The 18,514-nt window shown below is 40.8% G+C and overlaps 1 long non-coding RNA gene across 1 annotated transcript; it reads right to left on the minus strand.

Moving 5' to 3' along the window:
- Window positions 1–503: 503 nt before the first annotated feature.
- LOC132070169 (uncharacterized) lies at window positions 504–2,397 on the minus strand. The gene is made up of 2 exons (XR_009417896.1): window positions 2,249–2,397; window positions 504–1,635 (listed from the first exon to the last, which is right to left on the minus strand). It is a non-coding gene; the product is annotated as an uncharacterized LOC132070169 (long non-coding RNA).
- Window positions 2,398–18,514: the final 16,117 nt, after the last annotated feature.

Raw genomic sequence — 18,514 nt, forward strand, 5'->3', positions numbered from 1 at the left:
TCCTGGATGAGCTACACTGGGGCTTATCCCTTCATCATTTCCACCTTGGTTTATGTGTCTATTTGCACATGCGGCTGTGCAGTCTCACCAAAACAAAGGACAGAAAACCATTTTCTTCACCAGCTACAGGGGAAACTTGCTATGCAAGCAGCATCCAGAGCAATCCATTTGTCACTGAGGTACACCTGCAACCCATCTAAGGGTACAATGTTCTGTGTTCCAGGACATTTCTGTGCTATTATAGTTGCTTTATATTTTGGTGACAAAGCTGGCTTCCCTATTAATCCTAAATACTATTAAGTCTATTTTTCAACTGGGAAACTGTTAAATGGTTTTAAATAATGCTTTGCTCAGGTTCTGAAGGTCCTGCCTGTGGTTTTAGACTTAAATTCTTTGGCTGGTAAAATAAAGCAGACAAGCAAGTCACAGAGGTAGCTATGAAAACTCACTGCTCAGTTAATTGCTAAATAGTCACAGAAAAAACCACAGCACTTGAGCTCCTCTTTCTGAAAGTCACCCTGAAGAGAAATTCTGTTTATTGGTTTCACACCAATGCAATACCCCACCACACACCAGTGCCCCTGCCTATTTCTTAAATGAACCCCCCCTGATTAAATAATTTGGGTGCCAGGAACAGCAAGCACTGTTCTCTCTGCTCCTGCCACAGCCACCTCTGTCCTGCCCAGTGACTGAAAAGGCTGAGTCCCCTTCCAGGAGGGATGGCAGCAGTGCCACTGGCAGAGCAGCTCTCCACACGTGGCCAGACAGGAGGGATGCCTCTTGCAGGCAGCCAAGCACAACTGCTCCATGGCTGGGATGCTGAGGAAGGTGCCCATTGGAACATAGCAGACTGTCAAGCAAGAGAGCGCATACTTGGTTTGCAAATTAGCAAGAGATTTTGCAGATATTGAGGTCTGGGTCTACAACAAGAAACAACTCTCTTATTTAAACTTTTTCTCTTCAAAGAAATTTGTGGATATGAACAATACCAATCCCACCTAACTCCTGCCACACCTCTGCATTTCACCTGTGTGAACTCAGTTAAATATCATGTACCTGATGTGGTAGACACACCAATTACCACCAGCCTCATCTTTCAGAGCCCTTCCCCAGCAAACAGCAGCATGAGGAATCTGCAGTGCAGCCACTCCAGAAGAATGGATGTATGGTGTGTGCTAAGCCATGGGTATGGTTTGACTCCTTCATGGCCATTCACTGCATTTCTATTAATCAAGCTGTATAAGGGAAAATCCCTGTTGCCAGAAGTCAACAAAAGTTTTATCAGATGCAAAAGACCAGAAGAACTATATTGCATATTTTCAGAATTTTAAAATGTCTGCATATTCTAATTTTTCCACTTTCATGTCATTCCTTATCTTTGCAGTCAGACTAAAGAGCAGTATTTTGCTGACAAAATGGTTTCAAAGACTGTGCTAATAGCCTGAACTCTTCTCTCCTTCTCTTCCAGGTGGTTGCTTCAGTTTCACGTGGTGCACTGTGCTGCTGTTGTATTTGTGTAGCAGGGCAGCTTCAAATGCTTAATGCTTTCAGTGTGTTAGTCAAGTCTTTCTTTGTTTCACTACACGCATAGATACAATGCCAGGGAAATGGAGATTTAAACTAGTCACAGGATTTCTGAAAAATAGATGACATAAAAGTCACTTGCTGTAGTAAATCATATCCTGACATCTTAATGTCTTGCAGTAATGAGAAAATTCAAAGTTATTTCTAGTGACAATTGATCATGCTACTACAGTTTTCATAAGAAACATTAGATAAAATGGAAAAGTGTCATGTCCATCTGTTGAGAAAATACTTCTAAAGCAAGTGTAGAAGAAGACACCCTAAACCAATTGATTGAACCTTTTAATGAGATAAAATCAAGTCAGATTTGATCCTAAAATTGCACTTTTTATAATACTTGGACTTATGAAAACATTTAGCTTGAAACCAAAACCATCCAGTCTATTTCCCTCCTTTACTTGCAAACAGATTTGTTCTGCTTGGGTATGGCAACACGAAAGAAAAATGGTGCAAAAGACAGCCACAAACAAAGAAAACTTCACACTGCAGAGTGTTCTTGCTGCTGAAGACAAAAGAAAGGTGTCATGAACAAAGAAAGAAACCAGCATCTGAATTGTTTTCAGGATATGCTTTTCATGCAGGTTTCACTTTCTATCTGAAAGCTCAATGGTGTCTTTAACAGTGTTGTTAACGCCTTTCATGAAAGCAACATTTTCAAACTCACATTGCTCTTTCCTAAGGCACATCAGCTGAAGAGGATGGGCAGCACAAAAAGAGGGAGAATTTTACCAGAATCTGAAGGCAGGGTGTCAAGAGGATGGAGCCAGGCTCTGCTCCATCCAGGCAGGAACTCATGGCCAGGAAGTTCCACCTGAATATGAGGAAGGATTTTACTGTGCAGTGAGCAAACACTGGAACAGGTTATCTAGAAAGGGTGTGGAGTCTCCTTCACTGGAAATATTCAAGAACCATCGGTCACAGTGCTGTGCAATGAGCTCTGGGATGACCCTGCCTGAGCAGGGGAGCTGGGCAGTGTTCCCTTGCAGCCTTACCCATCCTGTGACAGAGGGGAGTCAGTGAGTGTTGTACTTACTGCTGTGGGGCACAGGGGGAGAACGCACAACCATAGGGTCAGGCAGTGTGTCTGTGGTCGCTGGCTGGAGCAAGAGCAAAGCAAACTCCACTTTTGCTTTGCAGTTACTCCAAACTGCAAAGGAGTTTTACAGGAGGCAGCACCACTGCCAACCACCTAGTGTTGTCTTATATATCAAGAGTCCTTGCTCTATTATCATTATAGTGCAAGGATTCCATATTGCCAGAGTTTCATACCTCCTCAATGTTTCCCATAGGCAGCTCCTCTAGGCACTGACTCACCCTTGTCCTCACAGCAGCCAAGTGGCTCCAGCAGCTCTGACTCCAGGTCCCACCAATCCACTCTTTTATAACACTCTGCTTATTGGCTACAGGTGTGGCCTGTTAACATCAGGCCTGCTCCTAATCCTTAATAATTGGCTCAGCTGCAACTCTTTAGGGAATAAGAGATTATATTATATTATATTATATTATATTATATTATATTATATTATATTATATTATATTATATTATATTATATTATATTATATTATATTATATTATATTATATTATATTATATTATATTATATTATATTATATTACATTATATTACATTACATTACATTACATTACATTACATTACATTACATTACATTACATTACATTATATTATATTATATTACATTATATTATATTACATTACATTCTATACCACCTTCATTTACCCATACTGTATCCCCTACAACCTACGCCCTCACCCCACATACCATCCACTGTCAAGCACTTCTGTGGCCCTTGCCAAGACTTGAGTTTCTCCTCCTCTTGGCAGCTCTCATTCTGGCATTCCCATTGCAGTGCTGCAGCAGGGAGAGGGGCTAATGAAAGGTTTCATGGGGGATTAAATGCAGAGCTGAAATTTATTACTGTGATCATATTTTCCTATGGCAGTCACCAGACAGGGCCTGGGGCCACTGTGATACAATCTGAACAGGCATAAAGAAAAAGTTGGCCAGGGACCCCCTGTGGAAAATACAGTTTTGATTAAGAGTGTTTAATACTTAAATCTTATTTAGAGGCAAGAGAATTAGGTTTAAATCAGAAAGTCTTGAGCATACTCGGGCAAAGTTAAAAGTGGAATTCCTGCTGCAAAATTGAAATCTCATGTGACATGGATGTCAGATGTGTCAGACAATACAGTAGAACAGGAAAGCACGTAGTTACAAACATTTTGAGAGGAAAAAAATATTTTTTGTAAAACAGATAGATAGAGAGCAAACCTGAATACCTGTATTAATTTATCTGTAGGACTCAATGCAAAATCTTAAACCCTTTGATTCTATAAATCATATTGAATAATACTAAATTGAAACTTTCATTGCTTCCCTAAATTTTGTTAGCAGTCACCACATGTATCTGTGCTTTGTTCTTCACAATCTATGATCTTGCTTTTACTGAAACTACAGGAAAATGAAGTTCCAAACTCGTGCTTTGTGGCACTCACTTTGTTAAGTAAAAAAATGTCTGTGCCATAAGAAATTTATCACTATTATGTCTTCAACAGGAGAAGAAACATTACAATAGGAAAGCCCTTCATCCAGAGCCACCCTGAAACTGTGATATTTGCATCACAATCTCGAACCACAGCCGAGTTTCTGTAAACATTGTGACTAACTCTGTCAGGCATCAATTCTAAAACAGCTCACGAGATGCTCGTGTGTTTCTGTGTATATTTTGGGCAGAGCCACCTAAATCCCAGTGAGCCTCCTCTTCACTGAGCTTTAGAGGGTGACACACCCCACCAGACAGAGCAGTTATGGTTTGAGAACAAAGCCAGGCTGCTGCTGTGGGCTCAGTGCATCATAAATGCTCAGCAAGGTCATTTGGTTGTGCTCGGATGGTCAGACCCTGCTGAAGGCCATCCCATTGTTCCCATCCCCTCTGCAGCCAGCATGTCTGCCCTTCTGATTGCAGACCTCACAGGAGCTCTTCCATCTGGTAATACACAAAAACAGAACATGGTTTGTCAGGCCCAGATTCACTGGAGCAATTTCCACTCTTGGGGACCTTCCCACTCAAACCATCAGAGCTGTTCTGGTGACTGGAGGTCACACCAAGAGATTGAGGCAACTGAATTCTTTTAATATCTGGCTTTTAGAAGGCACTCAGAACACTCTGAGGTCACTGCTGAAATAATGTTTGCAAGGGAGCTATTGCATGTAGGAGGGATTAACAAAAACAGTGGAGGAAATAAACACACAGAAGGGAAAACAAAAGTAAGTTTTTCCAGAGGCACAACCAGAACTACACAAAGGCAGTGCCTTGACCTTGCATCCTTGTTAATTGAGTGCATTCTAAGTGATGTAATCGGCTGGCTGCAAATCAGAAAAGGGTAGATGGTAGCTGCCAAGGTTTGTTGTTTTAATGGAAAAACACTGTAAAGAGATTTCAAATGGTGGCACTCTGTGCAGTCTCCTTTTGTACAGAGTTGCTTTGTGAACATCTTGCACACGATAGCAACACATTTCATCTTTGATTCAGAGCTCTGGGAGAAATGCCAGGCTAGCCCAAACAGATTTGGGTACCCACATCACTTTCAGCAGATGTCTTCAGAGTGTGGATGCTGCTAAGATGCCTATAAAGAATGGGATGTGATGGGAATGCACATTATGAAGAGGAAAATGGCCCCTTCCATACATACACACATAAAACTACATAAAAAATAATTGTCCAAAGGACTTTGCTAGGGCTGCTAACTGTATAAACTACCAGCCTTCCTTTTTAAATTGAGTTCAGTGTTCCCTTCCAAGCATCATTTGCTCTGTCTCTTCCCTCCCCTTGGAATCTTACAAAGCCTGGAGCTGATTCCTGCAACGCCACACTCCATAAGTCCTTTCTTCTGGTGCTTCTCCCACTCTTTGGCTTCCTTCTCTGACTTATCTTCCATGGACACCTCAAACCCAGTTTCCCACAGTAGTTTCTTTGGAAAGTAGTTTCTTTTGGAAAATCCAGCATTCTGTTTTTCCTCAGAAACTTGTTTGGCTTGTCCCTGCTGACAGCAGCTGAGGCAGGCAGCACATGCATCACTTCAGGAAGAACAAGTGAGTGGGACTGGTCCTTCTGTCCCTGCCAGGCTCTGTGGGACAGAAGGACCAATCCCACCCACTAACATTAGTTAGACGTCCAACTTTTTGATGTTCTCTTGAGGAACTTAAGAGAAGACCAGGTTTGTCTCTACTCTGCGTAATATTTTCAAAATGTTAGAAGATGTGTGCTACAAACCTCTCCAGAGAAAGTTTGGATGTTTTCTGAGGAGGCTGAGAAAAGCAGCACTGATGACAAAATGTCACCCTTACTGTCACATGCATAGTGGCACTCACACTGTTGGAGGCTGAGGTGATAAGATTTCTTTTTTTTTTTTTTTGCTGTGGAGAGAAACTCCATTTTTCCTGTGCCCTCTTTTCTTGAAATAAACACAACACTTTTGCTGTACTCCAATCTCCCACCATCACCTGCAGCGTGCTGTGAACTCCCAGCACAGATCACTGCCACCTGCACTGCAGATCAAGTGCCTTAGCTGGAAAAGCAGCTGCCACTCTGACCCTGAGAAAGGCAAACACTGGCACTGCTGAGAATAACTGTGAGGAGCCAGGAGCAGCCAAATCCAGCTGCAGCTATTCCTCACCTCCAACAGACTGTGGAAATTCATTCCAGGAGACTCCATGAGGAAGATCTGCAGTGGGAAAGAAGTTTTCCTTCCCTCCATCCTTATTAAGACCTTGGTACCTCTCAGGGACAAGCAAGGCTGCTGCAGGTCTCCAGGTGAGGGAGCGGGACTGGCTCTGCAGATGTCTCCTTCTCAGTTGCTTGACAGGTTGAAATTTCCCTAAGGAATCCAAGAAAAATAAGTTGAAATGAAGTGCTATAAATGTGAAACAGCGTGGCTTTTTCTCAGGTAAAGACAGGGCATTTTGTATAGCCAAGGGGCTTTCTTCCTCCCAGATTTCAAAGGTCTCCTGTGCACAAAAGCAGTAGCAAACTGCTGAAAGAAAGGTTACATGCATTTAAAATGTAGGCTTAGGAAACTTTGGTATAGGAGCTATTCCTGGCTCCCACTAAGATTCTAAATATACCATTCTTTGTGTGTGAATTTTACATATGTTCTTGTGAAAAGAAAGGTCACACTGTGAGTTTGTTGTATTTTTACATTTCTGGATGTAGCGGGTTCCAGAGATGTAAATTTTCCCTTCGAAATACTACCAACCATCACAATTTTTTGCCTGAAGAAACAGCATCTTTGGCTGTTTCCAGCTGATAGCTACAGATCAGTGCTGTTTGAGCATCCTTTGATCTACTGAGATGGCTCTAAGTGAGCAGAGCTGATGGTTTTGTGGAGTTCTAGTTGTCTGCTCCAGCTGAAAGCTAGTTGCCTGCTTCACTGGAGATATAAGCTGCAACAGCTGATCAAGACTGAGATCTTATTTGAATAGTTAAACACTGGCTTCATCTGAGCATTAACTAATTTGCATGGCAAAATTCCAATTTACCATCTATCACTTAAATGACAGCTTGTGAAACAGTAGTTCAGTGTACTTCACTTGCAGAGTTAGATTTCTATTCAAATCAGGAGAGGAAACATATGTGGAGTGTGTGTGTTGGGGCAGTCATTGTAAAACACACACAACACGCATACTTAACACCAAAATCTTCAGATACAAAATGCAGAATATAAATATGGAAATTATTCTGTTCCATTAAAAAAAAAAAAAAAACAAAAAAACAAACAGCACAACAAACAACTAACTGTTTGAATTTTACAGAAAAAAAAAAATAATATGTTAAAACATTCTCTTAATCCATAGGAACAGAGGCATGTGGAAAATATAAATTTGTTTCCATGAGCATAATAGCAGCATTCCACTGACTTGTTCCTTAGAAATCACAAACATGCCACACACAAACACACACAAAAAAAGAAAATCTACCCATTTTCAGGGAATGCAAAGAGCCCTGTGCTTGTTCCTTGGTTTGGGGCAGCTGAAGCACCCAGTTACAGAAGAAGTTATTAGGGGCAATCCAAAATCTGCTGTTATGCATTGTCACACTGCTGTCACTCAGGTGCATTGGGCTCAGAAACTGGATGAGATCTCCTATCTGAAAACATTATCTACTTGGGGAGTATATGTATCCATTACAAAGCCAGCATGCTTTAAGTCTGTAAATTGACAGCTTAAAATAGGAGCAATTTTGGGGAGCTGGAGCAATGGTGACCAAAGCACTGTTGCATTCAGACTTTATTGCAGAGCCAGACTCCCCTCTGAGGTTGCTCAGAGCCTCATTACTGCAGAGCCTGGACACCCTCAGAGGCCCCCTCAAAGCCAGGAGGGTAACACAGCCTCCCATCTGTCACTCGAAATTTAGAAAAAAATGCATTTTGATTTCAGGGAGGTTTAAAATTGTTGGTTTATTTGCTGTAGGGCAAATCTAAATCTACTGCTACTCTGTTCCATATCAGGGTTAAGCAATATAAACAAAATTCCCTCTGAAACAAACTTGCTTTCTCACCACTGTCCCAAGTGCTCCTGCTGCCTTGCAGGTCCCATGGCTCCCACCAAGTACCTGAATTTTGGGCTATCAAGACATCCATGGTACAGCACAATTCTCACAGTATTTCAGACACTGCAAACTCAAGGAGAAACCTGCAGAAAACAATTGTGTTTCAGCAATAGAGATAAGCCAAGCGGAGTGGTCAGTGGGAAGCTGGTGCAGAGCAGCACAAATCCAACTGCTCTGCATCACTTGGCCCTGAGGACGGGGAATTGCTGGTCTTGGATGCCATTCCCAGTGCTGATGAGCCCAGTGCAGGTGCTCAGTTCAAGCCACTTTTACACCAAGGTAGAATATCCTCTGTTTTGTATGCATTCACAGGCATGAGCCTCCCAAAAACCTTTTCTATGTAGAAATAAATGCAGCCTTTCCCCAAACCAGATCCCAAGCATTACAGCAATACTTCTTTGGTTATCCTTGTAAAGGTGATTCTACACCACCAGCAGATGCTCAGAATCCTGCAGGAAGTGGAAACAAACACACTTGTTTATTGAAAAGCTACACAAGGTTGAAAACTCTTACTCAGATTTCCATGTAAGAAACCAGAGAGCTCCTGCTCTGAGAAGAACCACAGGTTTTTGCCAACATATTCCGTGTGGGATTTGTGCTCATGGGGGCGCTTCCCCTCAGATTCACTCCTGGCCTGAGCAGAACAGTCCTTGCCCCAGGATGATGGATTAGGCAGGCCAGGACAAACCAGCTCCTCCTGCCCTACAATCCTTAGGGATGGTGGAGAGAATTCCTCTTGCTGCTGCTTCTGGTCTGCTCTGGCCCAATGGCCAGGGCTGCCAAAACCCCTGTGCCATTGCCTTCCTCAGGCTCTCAGGCTCCTTTCTCTGGTGTTCAGCTCCCTGAGGGACCTGGTTTTTAAGTCCTCAATTGTGTTTTTCTTTTAAATAGTATCAGGCATAAATAATAGATGATGGGTGCAAGCGATGCCTTGAATTTTATGGCAGTGACATACACTGGTGGAATGGGGCTGTTTGTATTCCATATGGGAGAATTTCAGGAATTTGTTGTCATGTTTATACGTGCTGTAGTGCCACTGATCTTTTTAAGGAGGTGGATCAAACAGCCTTTTAGCTGTTTTCATCAAAAACTTAAATACATGATCTTAAAAAACTTTTGCATGAAATCTTAACCTTGAGTTATGGATGCAAGTAACAGTTTAAGTTATGTTTTGCCAAAAAACACAAGATGATCAACTTTTCTCCATTTCATAGAATCATAGAAGGGTTTGGGTTGGAGGGGACCTTAAAGACCATCTAGTTCCAATTCCCCTGCCATGGTGAAGGCACCTTCCACCAGTCCAGGTTGCTCAGAACCCCATCCAACCTGGCCTTGAACACTTCCAGGGATGGGGCATCCACAATTCCTATGGGCAACCTCTTCCTCTGACTCCCAGTAGAGAATTTTTCTCCTAATATTAAATATTTCATACTCAAAATGCTGAATTTGGCATTGTATTTTTTTTTAATGTGTGAATCCTCCTCACCCCATTCGCTCAGGTAGAGAGCACTGTGAGGAGCTGTGCAAGTGTCTTGTGCCAGAACTACTGCAGTAGGAAAATTCTGCCCTCTGTGTGTGTGTGTGTTTGTGCTGGAATGTGTCTGGTTCCAGTAAGACATATATTTAAAAAAAATTAAAAACATGTGGGAGAAAAATCAGTTCTTGAAATCTGTGGTCACATTTCAATATTTTCATTCTTGCGAGGCACACTTGGAAGAGGAAATTAAGAAACCAAAACCAAACACACACAGATGAGGGAAGAATGAGCTTGGATGTAAACATACGACCCTCAAAGAGCAGATGGAAAAAACACAGCAGCCCTATGTTTGCCTCTGAATTTAACCATCACTTGTGATTAAACAGGTAATCACAAAACCACACAAAAAGCGTGCCCTGCTGACACGCTCTTAGCACACCAGGAAGACGCTGGTGTTCTGTGGAGCTTTTTGCTTACAAAGAGGAGCTGCTGCCTCGCCCTTCTTCTCCCAGAGGAGATGGGCATCTTGCCAGTGTTTTATTTTCAAGTGCCATTGTTCACCTAGGGCTTTAGCAAAAAAGCTTCTGCTTATTTATTACTAATCCTAGCCTAAGTAATGATCTCTTTAAATCCTTTTACATTTTAAAACAGATTTGTCAGACAATGATACCAAACATAATGTTCCCCCAAACCTCTGGCATTTATTTTTTCATTTAATAGGTAGTTTTATAATTCACACATCCAAGCATTGCTTTCTTGGTTCATGAAACCTGCTTCAAGGAGCATTATTTTGTCAAAACATAAATTTTACTCAGGTTGTGAGGGCTCTTTTCAACATGTTTTTGTTAGTTATGATCTTGACAGCACAGCAACAGAGAACAACAATTTTTGTTGCAAATTTTATCTGTGAATCTTTTTAAAATGCTGGTGCATTCGTATATTATATTTTTCAGAGATCTATTAGATAGAATACATGTTTTTGATAAGTAATATAGTATTTTTAGCTATATAATATTCTTTTATCTTCATGATTTGGTATAAATTCATGGTATAACCTTGACCAAAGCCAGTTTGAGGGACCTAGTGTAACCTGATCCCATTATTGGTAAATGATGCTGTGAATATCAGCTGGCACTTCCATAGACTGCTGCCAGTCTGTACTCTGCTCAGTGAAAAAATTCACCTGCCTTTTCACTAGCCTGGTGTCAATAGAAAACACTTGCCCAGCAGTTTGCAGAAGTTTGGACTTTTCAGAAGGGCTGGAATAAGGCAATTGATGTAACAACAAGCACGAGCAACAAATCCATCCAATCTTCAGCTTCAGCAGTGCAGCTTTCAAGAAAACAAATGGTCAAAAAAATCCCATTACCTACTTATATATAAATATTTTAGCAGATTATTTAAATACCTCGTGGAAATGAAGATTTGCTTGTGAAATCTCCGTGCTCCCAGCCAGCAGTGCCAGAGGAGAAGAGCACCCCAGAAACTGTCAATGCAATTTTGTGGTTCCAGTCTACACAAAACCCGTTATCTCGTGCTGGAAAAGGAAAAATGAGAACACAGTACCTCTATACTGTGATTGATTTTGTTTATCTTTGTACCAAGGAGGCTTACTTACCTTCAGCATCCAAGCAGCAAATATCAGAAGATGAAACATTTCCATAACTTACACCAATTGGCACAAACCCCACAGGATCTGGAAGGGGAGGCAGTAGGAATGAAGAAAGATCTGGCACATGGGACAACGAGAAGGAGATCCAGCTTCCTTGTTCCCAACACCCTGATAGCCTCTCAGTCTCCCCTAAAACCAGCAGACTAAACCATACTGGTAAGGTATATTATCTTAGCAAAAATTCACTTCCTTTTCAATTACATTTAATTTCCACTTCATCTCTCCTTTATATTTATTCCACAAACAAGGCATTGTGCTATTAATGATTCAGAGTTCCCCAAATCCATATGTTTTATGGATTTTATGTCAAAGTGGACTCATAATACTTTAATGAGGAAAAAGAATACTATTTTACTGTACTCACATCTTACACTACCCAGCCAATAGGCCTGCAAGCAATTTTAAATCTTTCTGGAACAGCACCATGGAGATTACAAAAAAGAAATAGGCATTACCAGCATGCTCTGCCCCCCACCCCTCAAAAAGATTGATGTTTTCCAAAAGGACCTTTTATAAGAACTGGTATGATTTTAGCAAGTTCTTAAACCCTCTCCTCTGGGTGTACACCTACATACAAGGTGTCATAAAATCCTTTAATGTTTTGTAGCAAGCAGAAATCAGGTAGATGATAAAACAGGGCCATCAGTCACATTAGCAGTCAAGTGACTTTGATTCTCCTCATTTTTTCTGAAGACATCTAGTTTCTCTGTGCATGCTCAGAGATTTAGCTATTCATGTATTAGAATGACATCTTTAAAGTAGTGAATTTCACATTAGCAATGCAGATGGAAGAAAGAATAATCTTGGAAAATTAGATGGTGGGAAGGCTGGCGTTGGAGAGTAGGATGAGAGTTGGAAATCGTAGATAAATCAGAGAAAAAGGTTAGTAGAGGGCAGGAAGAATGATAAAAGCAAAACCGTAGAATTAGAAAAAGAAGGAAAAACTGCCATAGAAGAGAAGACTGGAAGACATAATAAAGAATCTGGGGGAAAGCTGGAGTTAACAGACAGAGATTAGCAGCTAGCAGAAACATTAAAACGTTCAGAAAGCAGCATTTCAATGGCACTAATTAATAAGAAATGTGTTATGGACAAAGTTGGTTCCATTTTCTCACAGAATAGCTTACTGGGGCTCTGGCCCCCAGCCCTCCAGTTTTGCCAATCACTTGCTGGTAGATTAAGATACCAAAATGCCTCCTTGTGCCATTCAGGTTAAGCTCCATTGTACACACACAGGCAGATGAACAGAAAAGTGCTGCAATGGCTGCTGGGGAGATAAGGAATTTGTATAAAGGAAAGGGTAAATCTGGGGAGGGGGAGAGAAGGGATAAGGAAAAAATCTCAGGAAAAAAAAAAAAGAAGACATTCAAGAGACATCAGTCTTGAAATTAGCAGCTCATTAATTCTCAGCTTATTTTCAGTCTCTGTGGAGATTTACCATATGTGACAGCTACTCAGCCTGGGAGCCCGATTAGAGCAGTTTTCCACCTACCAGCAGTCTAAACTGCCCCCCAAAAGCCTCTTCATTTATAGCAAAGTTTGATGAGCTGGTTACCCATGGTTAACAGCCACGTTGGGTGCACTCAGCTGCAACTGGCCTGCTATTTTCCTCATACCAGTGCTGACAGATGAGCCTGATTATCATCCAAAATCCACCTTGCTCCTGCTCATTTGGGCAAAAAAGCAACTGAACTGAAAGAAAATTCCAGGAAAAGTAACTGAAGAGAAATTAAAAATTTCAGTAGATTTTTCCCGGAAATTTGCCTACAAAGCATGCTGTTTACATATCCCCCTCCATACAGAAGTTTGAAGGCATGTCCCAGGATGCCTGCTGCTAATGTTTGAGCCCCTGCCCTGCAGCTCAAACAGGTTTCTCACAAAGCTCCTGGATGCTCCAGGCCAAGATCAATTTGTCAGTGCCAGGTTGTATGATGATTTATGACCACAGCTGAGTGAGGATGCTGGCTGTGTTCTGTCTCTCCCTAACTAGCTGTGTTGAACCCAAGCCATCTCAAATCCCTTGCGGGCTGTGTGGATGCATGCTCGGAGAGGCTGAAGCTGTTTATTGAATTTCCAGGTATAACTTTTGTACTTGAAGGAAAATTTTGGAGGAGAAAATGTGAAACACTTTGAAGCTGTACACTGATTACACTTTGTAAATGCAACATACCACAAAGAGAGACAGATCTAGATGTGAAAAAGCTTCTCAAATCCAGAATTCTATTTGGTGAGGATTTTTCACATCACACAAGTTACCTAAGGAAGGAGCATCTGAACGTACACCAGATACACCTGTAAAAGTGGCAACAGGTATCTTAACAGGTACACAGGTGCAGGCAAGTTGTAAATTAATCTGCTGTAGATGAACATTAGGCTCTGATTTTCCTTAAGCAAAAAAGCAGAGGGGGATCAAAGAACAAAATCATATACTTTAAAAAATATAAGTAAAACTGAAGATAAGAAAATTAAGAATACTGAAGCCAGAATACATTTAAATGCTACAGTGCAGATGGCAGGAAATAGTAAATTGAAGAACGGTGGTGTGAAAAATGGATTGCATGAGTAAGGAAGGTCCAGGTGGCTTGTATGAGCAGGATGAGACAGGCATTGCACTCTGAGCAAACCCCAGTTATTGTTTGGAAGTGTTGTATGTTAGATGCTGCTAAAGTGTATGAAAGGATAAGATCCTGTCTGGCAGTGAATTAATGCCTGGATCAAACTACATCTCTGAAGGAAAACTTTATTTGTTTTTCTGAATAAGAAATTCCTTTCTGAAGAGATGTGAAAACTGACAAAAGTTCAAGTTCTGTAAAGAGAACCAGGAGATACAGATTCTTTTAGTAGCACTGGCCAATCATCATTGTTTTTTGTTTTGGTTTTTTTTTTTTTTTCCCAGTGCAGCCATCCAGGAGTGCTTTATCAGCAAGATTGTGCTGATAATAGGCTACACCTGAAGTAGGATCAATGTGAGTCTATTGTGGGGAAGTAGAAGAAAAAAAAAAAGAAAAAAAAAAGGAAGACAAGACAACAAGTAACAGAGGAAAAGTTATTAACATTTCCTCAGTATCACAGAATCCACTAGCAAGTCAAAGTTGTAACAATTTCATTTCAGAATAAAAAAATCAATGCTGTAGAAGGATGAAACAACAACTACCATGGCTGCTTCAGGTGTTATGATACCATTATAGCACAATAACCTTATTATTCACTGTGGTTGTTCTTTGCATGCCTTGAGCACCTGTGACAAGTGTTCCTGAATCTGTGCACAGACAAAACCTCAAATTAAATCTGACAAACACAGAAAGTGTCTTGGGCTAACTTGACCTTCCTTTGCAGTTGTTCATTATGCATTTGTTCATTACCTACTCCTTTTTGTGCCCAATATGACTCACCTTCCCTGTAGATTGTGTTTATTGAGAGCTGATAGTTACAAGTGCTGACATTTGGCAGGTTTTATATACCTGGAAATTAAAAGAAGCTGACAAAGACATTGTAAATAACATGAGAGAACCTCCCTACACCTGTACACTGTATAAAAGCAGAGGAAAATTTAGCTGCTCTATTTTCAGGACCTCTTTGTGACGCTCAATTCTCATTGTATGACTGCTAAGAGATGTGCAAGCACATAACTGCAGATATAATGTCACAGTCATCCACATTACAACAAGGTTTCAGATGCTCCATAATGAAGGCTTCATCAGAGAGTGAAAATTACTGGCTCCCCTGTTGATGACTTCTACGAAAATCGTAAAAGTAAAAAGTTTGCCAGCTGGATTCATCTTCCTGTGCACAGTCATTTATGAAGCTTTGAAATTTTAACCATTGGCAACAATGCTAGAGCTGAAAAAAACTCCAAGAATATCTGTTCGATGACAAACAATGGTCTGCTAAATAGAGACACGCTGTCCTGACAGCTCCAGCTTCAGCTATGTGGCATGATATGTGCCAGCAAAAGCAGAGAAGGCATCATGAAACTGCTTCCAAAAATGAGCACCCTGCAGCTATTAGAAACTGCGTGAGAACCACCAAATGTCAGCCTCATGCTCAACCACACTCAGTTTAATAAACGCATTTAAGAAAGTGAACAGCATAAGATGCTTCAAAACACCCTTAAGACTACAGCAAAAATATTGAGTAGCAGAAGGGAAAAAAGCATCTATTTACCACAAAAAAAAAAAAAAAAAAAAAAAAGGGAATTTTGTGTCTTTTTTTATTCCCTGGGACCAATTAAGAGCATCCTGTCATTTTTATTGTCAGCACTAGGAACAGTTTACAAACGATAATCAATTCACTGACACATCCTAAAATTGATAGTTAGAGGCCTGCACTGAGAACAGACCCACATTGTTTTGGATTTTAATGTAAGGGTTTTTTTTATATAATTTTCTTCTCTGAGCAAGTATTTAAATTTATCCAAATCTAAAGAAAGAGAATGGGCTGTGGGCAGAAGGAGAATTTCTGTGTGCTGATCCATGATGTGCTACAGAACTGTCTAGGAACATAAAGAAGAATTAATTTTTGTTGTGAAAATGGTTGTTGAAATACTGCATGCCCTTTTATTCTCCCCTCACTTTACTTTTCTTCTCCTTGCCCTCTACTCCCATGGCTGCTCCAGCTCTGAGTGTCTCCAGTGAGGTGCCAGGGCAGGCACAAAGACACCCCTTTATGTCATAAGCCAAAACAAATATTTCCTGGCTTATGACATGTTTTCATGAAAGGGCACTGAGTTTACCTGAATTTTTTTCTTTTTTCTTTATTTTTTTTATTTCCCAAGAGTGTTATTACAGCTATAAAGGCATGTGAGTCTCCCTTGTCCCACAAAATTCCATATATTGGCCCAAGCAGGAGTTTCTCATCAGAGCAACTCAGTTTCAAAGTAAAGTTTCTTCACCCAGAAAACTCTATCAGAAATATTACCAAATGCTGTAATTCTGTGATCCAATTAATTATGGAAAAAGGAGTTGTACAAGTACTGAAAGGTTTTACTCTCAGCTTGAGTACAAGGGTACTTACCAGATCTCAGAGGTCTGGTACTTTTACTCTTAAGTTTCCAATTAACTAATTGACATCAGTTTCTATTGAAATCATGCCTCCTAAATCCCTCCATGAAATCAGAAGTGGAACATATCAGCAATGAAAAGCTGAAAATCATACCTCTTCTCCCTTATGGGTCTAGAGGAGACTGCAAAGTATATGAAAATATGGAAAAGGTTATTCTTTGAATATTTTTAGTGATAAGAGTTTGTGAAATCACTTGGGGTTTGGGTAACCCTCAAAAGATCTAAAGGAACATATGAACTATAATAAAAGGGAATTCAAAGCCCATGTTTGGAAACAGGTTTTTAATGTACCTAGACATTTGTGTTGAGACAATCAGAATGTGTTTGCATGTCCCAGGGCTGCAATGTGCACAGAATAGAAAGGGAGGCCATGGGAGGAAAAAATCTGCCCATGCATGACAGTAACAAATCCTTCATCTTGATTAAGTGAAAGACTAAAATTTTCCCACAGATTTCACCAGACCCATGATGTACTTACACGTCATCACTGCTCAGAGTGCCTTACTGTTCCAGCTGTTTTAAGGTGCATTTCTGTGCTCACACTGAGGAAGGGAATCACATGTGGCACAGCAGACCCGTGGCCAAAATCCTTCTGCAACTGTGATCATCCCCCTGGATTTCCCAGGCTCTGGATGCAGGGCTGAGCCTCTCAAATCAGGACTCATCAATCAGTGGCTCTCCCTTAGTTACAAATGCTCTAAAGGCACCCAGTGACCTAGTTTAAACTTAAACCTCATACTCCACATAGATATAATATGAAGTGAACTTTTATACATCCCCGAGTGTGACGTGGCTAAGAGAGATTTCTGGGCAAAGAGGGACAAAAATAGAAAAGCCTCATTATGTGCCTAACAACAAGGTGGAAAATATGCAGATGAAGTTTATGCCTAGTGGGAAAAGAGAAGAAAGAAGGGGGTGGGTAGACTGAAGGTAGTTTGAAGCCTGTGACAGCAGAGTAAATACAAAATATTTATTTATCAGTGTCTGCAACTCACTGTGAGATTCGAGGGACTGGGAAAGGAATGGCAGAGGTTTATTTTAAGTACAAACTGGAGTGGGTGACTGTCATTTTAAGATTGGGAGCAGGGGAGACAGGTCTGCAATAGCTTAGGAGAGCAAAGTGTTTCAGGCAATTGGTGATTAATTGTACTCTGCTATGCCACATCTCCTTCTATTAAACCTTAGATGGCCAAATCTGTTTCCTAATTGTTTTTGTGTTGCTCAGTCTTCTTTTGTCTTGCATAGGAGTAGGCAATTTCTGTGCCATCAATATCTCATTAAGGTGCCTGGGATCTGAAATGCCTTGCTTTGTTTTTAATTTTGTTTTCCAGGCTTTTTGCTGCATTTTATGACACGGCATTTTTTGTTTGCTTGTTGCGGTCCATTTAGTCTCTGGCATTCCCTTTCCCCGGGTTATAGCTTTATTTGTTTCTCTGCCTGTTGGCACTCGAGGTGTATGTAAATTATTGTTGCATGCTTCAGCATCACCACCTATTGCTCTTCATTTCCTCTAATGACAGTCCCATCTGAATGCTGGTGCCTGCTCAGGTTGTACACGTGTAGAAAATAACTTCAACTCATCTGTGAGGTCTTTTTTCATTTTTCTTATTTTTCTTTTCACCCTCTTTCCTGTTGCTGTTTGCCTCAGACTTGTATTCATGAGGTGAGGATAGAGCTGCACACTTTCTGCCTAGGGCAAAATCCTGCTGCCACTGTGCAAGAGGAAAAAGGAAGGGCATTCACACAAATAGCTAATCAAAGGGTTTTTAATGATACTCATTAGGAAAGAAATTCATTAACAAGCCAGCACAGAACATTCCCTGAAGGGAGAGTGATGTTACTGGTCACATCAAAGTCCCCACCTGACTAACACCTTTATTGCTGTTCATAGTAAGGCCAAGTTAGCAGCAAAATCAGTCGCATTCAGTTCCTGCCAAGCAAAAAGTCATCAAAGCATGGTCATGGAAACTGGATCAGTTCTGGTTTACTAATAAAAATGGCTTTTCAACTTTTCACAGCGATGTATATAGTCTAGCACCCACCACTGATGCTTTTGGATTCATACAATTTTGCATTTCCTACCCTTCACTCTTTC

This window comes from Ammospiza nelsoni, chromosome 2 (genome assembly GCF_027579445.1).
Source record: "Ammospiza nelsoni isolate bAmmNel1 chromosome 2, bAmmNel1.pri, whole genome shotgun sequence".
Taxonomy (NCBI): domain Eukaryota; kingdom Metazoa; phylum Chordata; class Aves; order Passeriformes; family Passerellidae; genus Ammospiza; species Ammospiza nelsoni.